This window comes from Mustela erminea, chromosome 7, assembly GCF_009829155.1.
Source record: "Mustela erminea isolate mMusErm1 chromosome 7, mMusErm1.Pri, whole genome shotgun sequence".
NCBI classification, from domain to species: domain Eukaryota; kingdom Metazoa; phylum Chordata; class Mammalia; order Carnivora; family Mustelidae; genus Mustela; species Mustela erminea.
This window is the reverse complement of record NC_045620.1, coordinates 122,553,936-122,566,769: the sequence shown is the minus strand read 5'-3', so window position 1 is coordinate 122,566,769 and position 12,834 is coordinate 122,553,936. Positions and strand designations below refer to the sequence as shown.

The following is a 12,834-nucleotide window of genomic DNA, read 5'->3' as shown; positions in this document are numbered from 1 at the left end:
TCTCTCCCTCACCGTCCGGTGCCAGCGTTTACTGAGGACACACACATTACACACAACCGGCTCAGGCTGTCCCCAGTCACCGTCTCACTCAGAGGAGCCTGCCCTCAGGCACGCGGGGGAGCCCAGCTGACAAGGTGCTGACGGTCAGCGCTGAGCGGCTCCACATGGGCTGACAGGCGTGGCTCTGCCGGGGGACTCCATCGGGCCATCGCCATCAGCCCAACCATCCCTCACGAACGCCACGGGACTCGCTTGTTGGGCTGATCTCTGCAGCCACCCAGCTTCCTTCCTCGTGGCCTCCAACGCTTTTCCTCCTGCGGGAGCCGCCATCGCGCTCTCCCTGGGAGACGGGCCGCTGCCATGGAGGCGGCGGGGATGTTCCCGGCCTGGGAACACGCATTTTCCAGGTTTCCAAAGAGTTCTAAAAACCAACCCCCAGCTTCCTGAGAGGTTCCTGGCTTTTAACATATTTCCATTGCTTTTTCCCCACTTATCGGCCTTAGGCTTTTGACACACAAGGGTCCCGACCTGGGCTCTCTCGGGCCGGGGGCGGGGCGGGGGTGGGGCTGGGGAGGCAAGGCCCGGGGTCCGACAGCCGGCTCTGCCCACAGGGGCTGCCGCACCTCTCCCAGCTCACCACCCGCACTCCACGCTCCCACGGCATCGTCCTCTGTGGGCCCCTGATGACTCTGTCCCCCGACACACCTCCCTCCATGAAGTACCAGCCAGGGCCACTAACACGGCAGTTAGACACGGAGCTTGAATCCTGCCCCTGTCGCTGGGGGCTGGGACCTGCGCCAGTCACCGCCGCTGTGAGCTGGCTCCTTTTCCGTTAGCCGAGAATACACTGCCCCTTTACCCACTCCGACTGGGAAGCCCTTGACGGCAGTGCCAGCAGCCGCTCCAAGCATCTCACCGGCCCACAGTGCTGTCCCCGTACAGAGACATGAAGAACCTCAGCCATTCGTCAGCAAGCCCTTCTCCCGCCCCACGACAGGAGGCAGTGTGACCCCAGGGGACGAGCAGTGGCTCTGGAGCCCAACAACTCCTATTCTAGCATCTGTTCGCAGGTCCCATAAAACCACCATCTTCAACTTCCTCATGTGGAAAATGAGGTTTGCAGCTCCAATACTATCTCCTTTCAAGAAATCTTTGCCCAGCCCAAGGTCACAAGGATTTTTTTTTTCTTAAAGTTCTGTAAGTTTTACTATGATCTATTTCAAGTTAATTTTTATATTTGGGGTGAGATATGGATTATGATTTTTGCCATATGGATATCAATGATTCCAATATCATCTGTTGAAAGATTATCATTTTTCTATTGAATTACCTTGGCATTTTTATTGAATATTAACTGATTATAGATGTGCTCATTTCTGGACTTTATTTGGAATCTATCCTTGGGCTAGTACTGTACTATCTTGATTGCTATACCCTTATATCTTTTTTTTTTTTTAAAGATTTTATTTATTTATTTGAAAGACAGAGATCACAAGTAGGCAGAGAGGCAGGCAGAGAGACTGGGGGAAGCAGGCTCCCTGCTGAGCAGAAAGCCCGATGCAGGGCTCGATCCCACGACCCTGAGATCATAACCTGAGCCGAAGGCAGAGGCTTTAACCCACTGAGCCACCCAGGTGCCCCTATAACCTTATATCTTATAAGCAGGTAGTATAAGACCTTTTTAAAATATTGTTATCTTTCTAGCATATGTATCCATATAAATTTTTAATCTTATTAGTTTCTACAAAAACGACTGATAGGATTTTGATTTGCACTGAATTGAATCTGTAACAATTCACAGAGAATTGACATTTTAGTATCTGTGATCTCTCCATTAATGTAGGTCTTAATTTTTTTCAGTGATATTTTTATTCTTTATTATAAAGGTCTTCACACATCTTGTTAAGTTTAGCTTTAAGTAGTTCTTGGTTTTGGATGCTACTTTAAATGGATTTTTTTTTCCCAATTTTTTTTCCAATTTCTAATTGTTGCCAGCATACAAAAAATAGTTTTTTTTTTTTGTTTTTTTTTTTTTTAAAGAGAGACAGTGCATGAGAACAGGGTTTGGGGGGACAGCACAGGGAGAGACAGAATCTTAAGCAGCCTCCATACCCAGCACGGAGCCCAACATGGGGCTCAATGACACAACCCTGAGATCATAACCTGAGCTGAAATCAAGAGTTGGGCCTTTAACTGAGCCACGCAGGCACCCCCCCAAAAGATCTTTCAACACTAATCATGTAACTTCCTATCCTTTTGAGGATTCCTTAGGATTTTCTACACAGATGATCCAATCACATGAAAATACACAGTTCCATTTCTTTCCTATTTGTAGGACTGCTTTTTCTTGCTTTATTGCATTGGCTAGGACCTCATGAAAGAAGTGCTAAGAACCAATTTTCTTTCTTCTCTTGTTCCTGACCTGAGGGACAGGGCCAGCTACATAACTACTGGAAAGGGAAAAATGAAGTTTCCCTTATTCAAAAAGCAGGAAAAAAGAGCCAATGAAGGTACTAAAATACAAAGCTTTGTCCTTTCCTCCGTGGTATTTCCTTTGATTTGTCATGGTGATTTTTATTTTTTATGCAACATTGGTCTAAGTTAAATTTAAAAATTATTAGCATGGCTTTTCACCATCTTTGCATTGTACAATGCCAATTTTAAATGCAAATACAAGAGCACATGACACATATGTAGAACACTGAAATGAAACAGTGAGTAGCTCTGCGTGTATAGGTCCATATGTGTATTTTATTCTTACCAAAACAGTGGAAACACTTTACAAAACTAAACTTATTTCATTTGATATGCACACACTCTACTAACACTGTCTACCTTACCTTCAGCTGACTAATGAAGGCCTGAAAAGAAAAGGGACTACGGTTTCTATCTTTCCTTCCATGCCATCAATTTCTGCGTTAAACGGTTGGCTAACACAGGGAAGCAATGTGGGTAAAAAGAGATGTTCTTAGAATGCCACTGAACTTCTTTCCACATTAGAAGCAAGTTCTAGCTTGAACAGAAAGCAAGGCCCCTCAGGGTTGTCAGGATCTCCACTTAGTTGTAGATGCAACAAAAGTTTATTTTGTACTTGTTTTGCATCTTGCTGAACTCCCAGACTCTAGGAGTTCCCCCAGAATTCATGCTGTTGGAGCTCTGCAAACACTACAAGAAGATGGACCAAAGAATGGAAGACACACATACTGCATATTTCCTCTGTACCCAGGCATGTTCCACTGTCCCAGTAGACTTCAATGACAAAACAGAAGGTCAGAGATAACGTCAAGAATTTCAAGATGGCACAAGTCATGTGCCCACAAAGCCAAGCCTGCTTAGGAGGAGAGAATTCAGATTTTCACTATTAAATAGGATGTAAGTTTTTCAGAGCTGTCTTTTTTCAGGTCAAAGAAATTTTCTTCTGTTCCTACTTTGCTAACGCATTTTACCATAAATGGGTGTTGAATTTTGTCAAGTACTTTTCCCACATTTATTGAAATAATCATGAATTTTCCTTTTTAGTCTAATATGTTGAATTATATCAATTGACTTTAACATGTCAAAACATTATTTTCCTTTGAAAATCCCTAACTGGTCATTATGTGTTACTCTTTTTACATACTGGGTTTCATTTGCTAATGTTCTTTCGAAGATTTTTACATACACAAGAGCTATTCGCCTATAGTCTTCCCCCACGCCACGTCTTTTTCTGGTTTTGATATCCAGGAATGCTGTCCTCATAAAAGGAGTAGGAAAATGTTCCATCCTATTTTCTGGCACAGTTTGTGTAGAATTGATATTATTCCACTCTTAATTGTTTGGTGGAATTTAGCCTTGAAGTCACATGGAACTGGAGTGAAGAAGGTTTTTAAGTTCTTGCTCAATTTATTTAATGGATATAGGACTACTCAACTTTGGTAGTTTATATCTCTCAAGTAATTTGTTCAATTTATCTAAGTTGTCAAATTTGTTGGCATATAGTAGATAAAGATAATAATATTATATTATTTTTCTGTTAATGTCTGTAGGACCTAGAGTCATGTTCCCATTTCCATTTCTGGTATTTGTAATTTGTATTTGCTCTCATTTCCCTGATCATCTAACTAGAGATTTAGCACTATGGGTTTTTCAGAGAACCAGCTTTGGATTCACTGTTTTTTATTATTTGTCACCATTTTCTGTTATATTTTTTTAAATTCCTTCCAACTTTTTACTCTGGATTTTTCTTAAGGTGGAAGCATAATTTATTTTAGACCTTCTTTATTTCCCTCTTAATACTACTTTGCCTACATTGCACAAGTTTTGGTATATTTTCATTTAACTCAACATTTTCTAATGTCTCTTGTGATTTGTCTTGACCCATGGGTTCTTTAGGTATTGGTTTAATTTCTAAATACTTTATGATTTTTCAAGATACAATTGTTATTTCTACTTCAATCCATCTTTTTTTTTTTTGTCAGAGAACATACTTTGTTGTATGCTTTTAATCATTTTTTAATGAACATTTCAGTGCACCTGAAAATAATGCATTTTCTGTAGATGGGTGGAAGGTTCTATAAAACGCTTTGGTCTAGCTGGTTGTTCAGATTGTTCAAATGTTCTATATATTTATTAATTTGCCTATTTGTTTTGCCAGTAACAGAGGAATGATGCAATCGTCAAATATTATGGAATTGTCTATTCTTCCTTTTAGTTCTGTCAGTTTTTGCTTCATGTATTTTGGAGCTTTGTTATTAGGTACATATGTATTTAGGATTATGATGAATTTTTGATGAATTGTCTCCATCATTATGAAATGTCCCTCTTTGTCCCTGGTAATGTTCTAGATTCCCAAGTCCCATTGTCTTTATGTTTTGCCTAACAGAGCCAGCCAAGCCATCTTGCATTTGATTAATAGTTGAATGGGATATCTTTTTCCATCCTTTTATTACATTTAATATGGGTTTCCTTATAATAGCTTATAGTTGGTTCTTGCTTTGTTATCCATCTGACAATATCTGCCTATTAAATGGAGTCGTTACATTGCATATATTTAATATTTTCATCGATACGGCTGAATTTAAACTATCATATTGTCTATTTGTCTCATTTGTTCTGTTGCTTTTCTCCTCTTTTCCTGCATCTTTTGATTTTATCATTCTCCTTTACCTCCTTTATAGGCTTATGTGCCATACTTATTTGTTACACTTTTTTAACGGTTGCTCTGATATTTACAATACACATCACTAACTTAATAAAGTCCACTTCAAATATTTCTTTACCTAAAGTATAAGAGAATTACAATAGTCTATAGTCATGTCTCCTCTCTGGTCCCTTGTGCTGTTGTTGTCATACATCTTTCCTCTGGGTTATAAACCTCACAGTGCATTCTTCATATTTTTGCTTTAGACAGTCTTCAAAAGAGATTAAATGAGGAAAAAAGGACTTTCATATTTTCCCACATATTTACCATTTAGTGTCTCCTCGTTCCTTTGTACAGTCCAAATTTCTGTCCAGTACATTTTTCTTTTGATTGAAAATCTTTCATAAATACTTTTTGTAGTACAGTTCTGCTAGTGATGAATTCTCTTTAGTTTGTCTATAAAAAAAAGCATTTCTTGGGGTGCCTGAGTGGCTCACTCAGTTGAGTGTCTGACTCTTGGTTTCAGCTCAGGTCATGATCTCATGGGTCATGAGACTGAGCCCCATATTTTTTTTTAAGATTTTATTTATTTATTTGCCAGAGAGAGAGAGAGAGAGAGAGATAGCGTGAGCGAGCACAGGCAGACAGAGCAGCAGGCAGAGGCAGAGGGAGAAGCAGGCTTCCCGCCAAGCCAGGAGCCTGATGTGGGACTTGATCCCAGGACACTGGGTTCATGACCTGAGCCAAAGGCAGCTGCTTGACCAACTGAGTCACCCAGGCGTCCCGAAACCGAACCCCATATTAGGCGCCATGCCCCGCAGGGAGTCTGCTTAAAGATGCTCTCTCCTTCGCCCTTCCCCGCAACTTGCACATGCTCTCTCATGTGCACACTCTCTAAAATAAATACATCTTTTAAAAAGTATTTTTTTTAAAAATATTAATCTCTACCCCCTCTGTGGGGCTTGAACTCATGACCCTGAGATCAAGAGTCACATGTTCTCCCAACTGAGTCACCAGGCACGCCCCCCTCAAACGTATTTCACCTTCACTTTCTGAAGGATATTTTTGTTGGGTATAGAATTCTAGATTGACCATTTTTATCTTTCAGTTTTGTTGTCTTCTGCCTTAGAATAATTTCTGACCAGACATCTGCTATCATTCTTTTTCCTCTCTGTATAACATGTCTTTTCATTTTCTTTCCAGTTTTTATTAGTTTCTCCTTATTACTAGTGTTAAGCATTTTGATTATGATGCAACTTGATGAGATTTTTTTTTTTTTTTTTAAGATTTATTTGTTTGAGAAAGAGAGGACGAGAGCACCAGCAGCAGGGAGAGGCAGTGGCAGACTCTCTGCTTAGCAGGGAACCCAGTATGCGACTTGATCCCAGGACCCTGGGATCATGGCCCGAGCCAAAGGCGGCTGCTCAACCGACTGAGCCACCCTGGCGCTGATGTGATTCTCTTTAGTTCTGGTTTTGTATCTACTTGAATTATGCTGTGCTTCTTAAAATATGGGTTTACAGTTTCAGACACAACTTCAAATATTTTTTCTGTCCTCCTTTCTGGGATTGCACTGCTCCCCACTGACTACAGATTGCAGTCAAGGTCGTCTTAAATGTCTGTTCAGGTCTTCCACTTCAGATCCAAAATTACCTTCTAGTTTTCTCTCTTACTATCTTACCCAATTCTCCAAAGGATCTCTGTTAATATATGTTTATCCTCTAGACCACTGTTCACCAAAAGTTGCCTCCATCTCTTAATACAGAGCTCACAGTGGAGTTTGCCCTTCATGGCCCAGCTCAGTACTGCCTCCTCCATGAGCCTTCTCCCTCTCAAGATAGAAAGAAGTTGTATTCTTTGTACTCTCATAAGTCTTGTGTGTCACAGTGGCACTCTGAGGGCTTCAGGACATCCTTTCAGTCAGTTTGGGGTGAGCCCCACCCTCATGCCCAGGAAAAGGAAAGGTGCTGGACCCAAATGTCTCTGTCTTGGGAGTAGAAGTAACGATTATATCAAAATGTGCCTATGAGAGACTTTCCTGAGGGAGAAGGTGAGCAACAGTATCTTACGAAGGAGTGAGTCAAGCAGAAGCTCTCCTATTTCCAAAGGGAAAAATGAGCCACACTGCAGATTAAGTCAATTATTCTGAGCCAGAGGAAATACCCGTAGAGGTATTTACTGTCAGATCAGTTTCTCTCAATACAGCCTCTCAGGAGTTGGGGAGAAAACCACACCAGCCTCTGACTTCCTTCTTATTCAGCCAGGGGAGCAGGGGCAGGCAATCCTGTCCCAGGAAACCACACAGCTCCTAGCTCCAGATCTCAGAGGAGAGAGCCCTGGCCCCAGGACAACAAACCTTTCCCAAGATTGGGAAAACAAAAGCAAGATTAACCATGCAACCGAGAACAATTCCCCAGCAAAAATCTAAAACCTAAGGCCACCCCAGTTTTACACTGGAAGCTCTTTCAAGGTACAGAACTCCGGACCATCCCCTCCAAGTGTGCCCACCCTAGGTCACCCACCTTTCCTTGACCGCCACCTCCTGTTCACATCTTCTTCACACAACCACACACTCAATACCCTTCCACTTGAGTAAATTCCTCATAATACCCCACTAACCCTCATGTACCCTTGTCACCCCATCTCCCAATGCCCACCTACCCCTCCACCCCCAGCCCCCTGAGGCTCTCCCATCTCCACATAAGTTCCTGGAGGAGAGCCACACAGGATACGCACAAACAGACCCTCCACCTCCCATTTACTGTGCCTGTTACACGTCCCTGCCTCATCATATCAGCTCCCTTCTTTGAACGGATGGAAAAGAGCCGGCTTGAGAGCTAGGAGACTAGCGCTACCCAGAGGGGCCAGGACACCATCTCTCATGTGACCTCAGGCAAGTGACCTCCCCTCTGGGCCTCGGCATCTTCTCTCTGGAAACAGTAACCTCTCCAAGACCATCCCCACCTGGCAGAAGCAACATGCGAAGCAGGGGACAGAAAGCGGAAGGAACAAGGTCCTTTTAGCTGCAAATTTGTAAATTTGGGCTCAGCACAATTTATAAATTCCACTTAAGCAAAATGCAGTTTAGCACCTCTCCCTGAGGATACGTTTTCTGGTTTAACACGGTTACAGATAAACGCAAAGTAACACTTTCATGTGAGCAGAGCTTGGTGGTTCATAAAGGACTTTCACTCATCGTCTCCCACCCTCCTCGCCACAACCCAGCAGGCTGGTCCCCAGCATCTCAGCAAACCTGTGAGGCCAGCGCTGCTCTAAGAGCTTTACCTACGATCACTCACACAGAGGCTTAACATGGGCAGCACAGCCTGGGCTGAGCAACTTGACCGAGACCGCAGAGCTGATGAATGGCAGACCCAGCCCTGGAACCCCAGCATCTGGCCTTGCATTTGACTCCTACTCATCAGGGATGCGCTCCTCTAGCCTCCTCACTCAGAGAGGAGCCAACCAACCCCTGGAACATCAAAGGGCTTGCCTCAGACGCCAGCACCCACAGAAGGCCAGTGTGGGAACGCAGCTCCCGTTCCCTGATGAAACAGTGATGAAACAGGCAAAGCGTGAAGAATGTCAGCACAGGCAGGAAAGGTGGGTACTGCGGGGCCCCGACTCTCCACAGTGCCCTGGGTGGCCAGCTCCCAGCTCAGCTCCCCTCCATCTGCACAAAGTGCCACCCTCTCTCTCTTCTGCCCGGCAAGTTGATTTGTGCTGATGCGGGTGCCTCTAAGTGCCCCACTCGGGACCGGGGCCGCAGCAAGTGCCGGGACTCATGGAGCACCTCACCCGCGGCCAGGGTGCTGCCGTCCACCTCCCCGACCCCTCCAGCCACCCCCCCTCAGCCCGCTGGGCTGGGCCTGCACTTCCTGCTCCGTGGGAGTCCCCCTTGCTGTCACAGGGAGGCATGGAGGCTGCAGGAGCAGCTCGCCACACCAGCCCGGCTCTTCCTCAGCTCAAGGAGCAGCCACAGCTGCACACGAGAGACACAGCGTGGACCTCGGGTGGGAGCCCCTGGCTGCTGCAGGCCGCAGGTATATGTCCCCACCTTGAGAGGGAAACCGGGTGACGGAGAGGAGGAGCGGGTGGGCATTAGCGAGGAGTTAGTTTCAGTGATTTGCATAAACGTATGAATAATCTCTCAATTCTAAATGTGCATATACTCACACAAATACGCAAATTCATAGGAAGTTCTCTGGAAGTACACACACACAAAACACTTGGCAGTGGGGGCCTATGGAAAGGGGAGCAGGGGCAGGAAGTGTGGGGGGGGTGGCTTTCGCTATTAACTATTTATAACTCCTGCCTGGGTCGAATCATTTCTTACATCAAGCACTTCACACAACACAGAAGAAAATCAATCTTCGTATCTATCGATTGATAAAAAGGGGCCCGATGTTACCAGTAGGCATCCTTGAGCGGTAACATGGGCAATATTTTCCTATACTATTTAGTCTATTCCGGGCTTTCCATAATGGGCGCATTTGTTACTTTTATATTAGACTGAACCATAAGCAATGCAATTACCTTTTTTTTTTTTTTTACAGATTGAAAGTGGCTGGATTTTGGTGATTTCAGATGATCCCACCTAATCATTCATGCATCAACATTCAACAAATATTTATGGAGGCACCACTCTGTGCCATGCTCATATTCAGACAATTTTTTTGGTGTTAAGTAAATAAAGCAAGCTGGGTGCCCCTTGTAGGCAGGACCCCAGATTACTCATTCCTGTAGCCCCAGCACCTTGCACAAACATGGATCCAGAGCCATAGGTGTTTGGCTGAGCAAAAAGAAGAATGACTAGCTAGATGGACCACAGATGGCCAGCAGCAGACGTGCGAATGAAATTATCCAGTCCAGGTAGTCAATATCACACGCATCATCCCTGCAGGAAACGACAGCAAAGACGGGGATGGGTCCGACTCAGGTTAACTTGGAAGTCACACTCATCTTGGCTATTCTGGCGGGTCACGGGATCAGAGAAGCAACAGAGAAAGGAGACGGCACAGGGGCGCGCAGGCTACAGAATCATGGCCGGGGTCGTGGGCAGCCCAGGTTAGCTAACACACCCTCCAGCCTTGAGCAGCAGTCCGCAGCTGCACGGTCCCTTGGAAGGGCCCTTCTGCACCCCCCCCCACCCACTCCCTTAAACAGCACAGCCAGGCAGGGGAACATTCCAACAGTCTCCGCCGAGCAGGCATCCAGCAGCAGTGGGTTTCTCTACATTACAGTAAATATTTGCGGAGACTATAATTCTTTCCTGAAGGTTTGATCCCTTAATTGTCCAAGAGCAGAGACCACCCTCGCCACCAAATGTTAAAGAAGAGCTGTAGAAGGATGTATGCCACTAGCACATGTGTCCTGCGGCAAGGCAAGCCAGGCAGGCTCTTAGCAAGGCCGGGGGACGAGGTCTGTCAGACAGGAGCCAGCGCTCCCAGGCACCGCGTTTCGATTTGCAGGCAGAAGGTGCCCAGCGTCCTGTAAGGTCCAAAACCCTCGTCACCTGAGGACTTGTTGGAAAGGTAAGGTGGCTTCAGCTGAAAAGACTGAGGGGAGCGAGGTGGCCAAATTCAAACACTGGAAGGGCTGCCGGACAGGAAGCAGGAGGCAGGTGCACATCTCTCTCGATATAAACTACAACTAGGAACAGACGCTAAGAGAGGGAAGGAAGGGGCTCAGAGAGAAAGGCCAGGAGTGCAGGACAGCCCCAAAGTCCTGTGAACCAATACACCAGAGGAGGCAAGACCATCTGTCCCTCTCAAACTTCCTGGCCTTTCGTAGCTGGCAGGATCATCTCTGGAACTCGCCTGCATTTCTGCTCCAACTTTTTTTGGAGTGTTTCCCCAGAGGCAGTTGTGTTTAGTCCCAAACCTGGGTCTGTCCACTGTTTTTTTGGTATCATATTTACATAATTTAAATACAACCTAAATGGATAAAGTTTGAGTTTTTAAAGAAGGCAATTGTTTCTAAGGAAAGTAAAGTGAATATTTTGGAAAATTTTGAGTGAGCAGCTAGAAGAAACTGCTGATAAATTAGAAGTGAGCAAGATACCAGCAAAAATTTGACCAAAAAAAGATCCTAAAAATCTAAAACTCTGGGACACCTGGGTGGCTCAGTCTGTTAAGCGTGTGCCTTCATCTCAGGTCATGACTCCAGGGTCCTGGGTCAGCAGGTACCTGCTCCTTCCTCTGCCTGACACTTCCCTGCTTCTGTACTCTTTCTGACAAAGTCTTAAGAAAAAAATACTCTAAAATTCTGTATCTGGATTATTTCCAACTGACCCTCAATCCTCTCTCTTAAGGAAACTGGAAGTTACAGATGACTTACCCTCGCTCTAAGGAACATTAGCTGGACGGAAAGGAAAGATCTTCCCCTCAACAAAAGACGAACAAGCGATGATACAGCTAAATGTATTCAATTAAAATAATGATAAATACATATAAATGTATCTGCATATGTACAATTGCTTTGCGATCTCTGGATTCTACTGACTTTTTAAAAAATTCTACCTCATTGCATTCTTCTTTACAATCGGCAAGTGTGTATTTTGAGGAGTGTTGACAAATACAAACAGCTATGGGACTCCATCCACAATCATGATCCGGAACATTTTTTTTTCACTCCAGAATGTTCCATTAGGGTCCATCCAAGTCTGCGCCCTCACCCCACAAACAGTCCTGCTGAGGTAGTGTGTCTCCTACCGCACCATATTGAGGTCATCTGTTGACCCCCAGCCATCCAGCCTGGGCTTTTACTCCTGTCATATACAGTGGAATTTACTCTCTCGGTGTATAGTCTATGTGCTTTGGCACACAGTTGTGTGGCCACTATCACCGGAACTTTGCACACTCACTGGCCAGCGACCCACCCCTATTTCATCAGGCAAGAGCACTTTCACTACATTTGGATCTAGAAGACTTGAGATGAGCCTACACTGCATTTTCAGTGCGTGGTCCTGGGCATTCGTCTACCCCCATGCCCCTCTGCCCTCTTCTCTTCCAGAAACAAGAATATCAACTCAGAGTAGGTATGAGGACTAAAGACATTCAGCAGATTAAGAAGTACTCTAAAGATCTATGTAAATGTCCTTTAGAACTAGTTTGAACAGCGTCTTCAGACCAATTAGGCTGTTGGTAAAGAAAGGGAGCTCCCCCGCCCCAGAGAAAAGGAAGCAAAGACTAGAGAATGGATTGGGGCATCCACAGCCTGCGCATTGGACCGTGAGCCCCACAACTCTTTCCACCCCTAAGTCCAGTGAGAAGTCTTGGGTGGTGTGTGTCACTAATGCTGGTGGAGAGGAGCATAGCAAGGCCACCCAGGATCAGGCAGGATGTCCCCCAGCCCCCAGGGTCCCCTTTATTCCCAATAAAGAAACCAAGCACCACATGGCTCAAGTGATTTGACCCCAGGAGAATACATTTGATATGACTCCATCCAAATCTGTTCTGGAGACTTTCTTCACCCACGCATGACCTACTCTTAATTCAGTCCTCTCCAAATAGGGAAAGATACTAAATGAAAGGCCAATGCTGTGAGGCAAATCCAAAAACAAAAACAAAAACCCCCGCATCAAAAGTACAGAGTTTAAAAAAAAAGTACAGAATTCTTTGTCTTCATGGGAAACCTCAGCTGAAAACACATTCCCTCTAACATTTACAAGGCAACAACAACAATGACAACAAAATGGCGGCTGAGCTCCCCTC

At 44.9% G+C, this 12,834-nt stretch overlaps 1 protein-coding gene across 2 annotated transcripts in view; it reads right to left on the bottom strand.

Annotated features, from left to right (window-relative positions):
- Positions 1–12,834, bottom strand: part of ADCY3 (adenylate cyclase 3) — a 79,033-nt gene that overhangs the window by 53,754 nt on the left and 12,445 nt on the right. The gene's annotated exons all lie outside the window — the stretch shown is intronic.